The following is a 3,289-nucleotide window of genomic DNA, read 5'->3' on the forward strand; positions in this document are numbered from 1 at the left end:
CGGGGCGAACAAGGGCCTCCCGCCAGCACCTGCCTTGGCTGGCCTGGGGCCTGCGGGCTGGGGGCAGCTCCTGTGTTGAGCGTCTGTCCCCTGATGGTCAGTGTGCATCATAGCAACCGGTCATTCCAGCAGTCGTTCCACCCTTTGGTCGATTTGCATATTAGGCTTTTATTATATAGGATTTTTATTTACCTGACCCCCTCCCCAAACTTGTAGAGGGTTGTTTATGACCCCAGTGTTCTGGGACTGGTCTGTTTTCATTCATTGATAAGTTCTTTCCATGTACAAAATCATGCCCTTTAATTCTGAGAATTTTATTGAGTTATGTATTTGACACCTCCTTTCTCCTGTACTTTCTTAGTTTATTTTCTGAAGCTTTTATTTAGATATTTAATCTCCTAGCCTGATCCTTCAATTTTCTTATCTTCCTCCATTATTTTCAGTCTCTGTCATTTTGTGCTACTTTCTGGGAGAGTTCTTCAAAAATTTAAATGTTTAAGGGGAAAAAAATGTAACTTTTTACTTTGAAATAATTTAAATTTTACAAAAAAAAAATTATATACTCTTCACCCACCTTTCCCCAATGTTGTATTATGCAACATTATCAAAACTGGGAAATTAACATTAAGATAATACTGTTAGCTGATGTGTAAGTCTTATTCAAATTTTGTCAATTGTCCCATCAATTTCATTTTTCTGAGCTGGGACCCAATCCAGGATTTCATGTTGCATTAGTTGTCCTTTCTCCTTAGTCTTAAGTTCTTTAATTTGGTACAGTTCCTCAGTCTGTTTTTTTCTTTCATGATCTTGATGGACACATTTGAAGTGTATTGGCCAGATATCCTGTAGTGACCCTCAGTGTGGGTTTGTTGTTTCTCCTTATGATTAAATTCAAGTGATATATACATATATTTTTTTAATATGTTCTTATTGATTTTTGTAGAGAGAGAAATATCGATGAGGCACACATCAACATTGATCAGCTGCCTCCTGCACACCCCCTACTGGGGATTGAGCCTGAAACCCCTGCAACTGCCCTGACCTGGAATCGAACCATGACCTCCTGGTTCATAGGTTGATGCTCAACCATTGAGCCACTATGTCTGGGCAAGTTATATAATATATATATATTTTTTAATTTTTTATTGATTAAGTTATTACATATGTGTCCTTAGCCCCACGTTACCCCCTATCCCCCCCACTCATGCCCTCACCCCCCCGTTGTCCGTGTCCCTTGGTTTGATTGGAAGGCAGGTTACTGACACAGATTCAGATTGCTAACCCTCCCCAAAATGTCTTATTTCCCCATCATAATCATTTGATATACTCTTTCAAAGAGAAAGGAATTTGGCATTTTCTCCTGTTACAGCTATTGTGGCTTGTGAAATCTATATTTAATTACTGAATCATGGAAAACAAAGTTTTCACTAATTTCACCTGTAAAATACGCTGGGTTTATCTGTATTAACTTTGAAAAGGTTTCTCTGAGGTTTGACAGTCTTATCGCTGCTTCTCTGTCTCTGGATCTATCCTTTTTCATCAGTTTATGTTGTTCATTATATTCCACAAATGAGTGAGATCATGTGGTATTTATCCTTCTCTGACTCGTTTATTTCACTTAGCATAACGCTCTCCAGTTCCATCCGTGCTGTTGCAAATAGTAAGAATTCCTTCTTTTTTATAGCAGCATAGTATTCTATTGTGTAGATGTACCACAGTTTTTTAATCCACTCATCTACTGATGGGCACTAAGGCTGTTTCCAAATCTTAGCTATGGTGAATTGTGCTGCTATGAACATAGGGGTGCATATATCCTTTCTAATTGGTGTTTCTAGTTTCTCGGGGTATATTCCTAGAAGTGGGATCACTGGGTCAAATGGGAGTTCTATTTTTAGTTTTTTGAGGAAACTCCATACTGTTCTCCACAGTGGCTGCACCAGTCTGCATTCCCACCAACAGTGCACGAGGCTTTAATTTTTGACAAGAATACATACATAAGTGACATTGTGCCACATCATAAGTGACATTGTGTCCATATGTCTCATTATTAGTGATGTTAATTGATTGTTGCCTGATTAAGGCCAGGTTTTTCCATTGAAAGTCACAATTTTTCCCTTTGTAATTTTAACTTTCTTGTGGGAGATACTTTGAGACTATGTAAATAGCTTGTTTTTCATTGTACATTTTCCCTCTAATTTTAACTTCCATTGATGATTCTTGCTTGAGTCAGTTATTTCTGAGAGGAGTTACAAATGATAACTTTTCTATTTCCATCATTTCTATTTCCATCACTATATTTATTAATTTGAAATTAATATGTAAGGAAGAGCTGTCCCTTTCCCCTATTTATTTATTCAGTTATTTATATCACTGTAGACTGAGGATATTTATTTGTGGGTTACAATCCATAATTATCATTTAAAAAAAATACACACACACACACACACACACACACACACACATATACACATATATTAGAGGCCTGGTGCACGGACTCGTGCACTGGTGGGGTCCCTCAGCCTGGCCTGTGGGAATCGGGCTGAAACCAGCTCTCCAACATCCCCTGAGGGGTCCCGGATTGCCAGAGGGCGGTTCTCGGGTGACGCACCCCGGAATTGGCTTCCTCCTCTCTGGTTCCAGGTGCATCACCTGGGAACTGCAGCTGCCAACTCACTGCAGCTCGGCAGCTCCTGCATTGTCTGTCCCCTGGTGGTCAGTGCACGTCATAGCTACTGGTCAGAGCGTCTGCCCCCTGGTGGTCATTGCACATCATAGCTACCAGTTGGTAAGTCGCTTAGACTTTTACATATATACTAGAGGCCCAGTGCACAAAAATTTGTGCACTCGGGGGGCAGGGGGAGGGGGGTCCCCCAGCCCGGCCTGTGCCCTCTCGCAGTCTGGGACCCCTCGGGAGATAACGACCTGCTGGCTTAGGCCTGCTCCCGGGTGGCAGAGGGCAGGCCCAATCCCTAAGTGCAGCCCCTGGTCAGGCTCAGAGCAGGGCCGATTGGGGAGTTGGGGCGCCGCCCCGTCATGCACAGAGCAGGGCAGATCGGGAGGTTGCAATGCCACCCTCAGTCACGCTCAGGGTAGGGCCGATTGGGGGGTTGGGGCACCGCCCCTGTCACACTCAAGGCAGGGTCGATGGGGAGGTTGCAGCACCACCCCCTGTCACGCACAGAGCAGGGCCAATCAGGGGGTTGGGGCGCTGCCCCCTGTCACTCACAGAGCAGGGCCCATCAGGGGGGTTGGGGCGCCACCACTGTCACACTCGGGGCAGGGCCGATGG

The 3,289-nt window shown here is 43.8% G+C and overlaps 1 protein-coding gene across 1 annotated transcript in view; it reads left to right on the forward strand.

Annotated features, from left to right (window-relative positions):
* The window catches only part of SENP5 (SUMO1/sentrin specific peptidase 5), a 64,921-nt gene that overhangs the window by 19,748 nt on the left and 41,884 nt on the right, over window positions 1-3,289 (forward strand). The window lies entirely within an intron of this gene.

This window comes from Myotis brandtii, unplaced genomic scaffold, assembly GCF_000412655.1.
Source record: "Myotis brandtii unplaced genomic scaffold, ASM41265v1 scaffold4, whole genome shotgun sequence".
In the NCBI taxonomy this organism is placed as follows: Eukaryota; Metazoa; Chordata; class Mammalia; order Chiroptera; family Vespertilionidae; genus Myotis; species Myotis brandtii.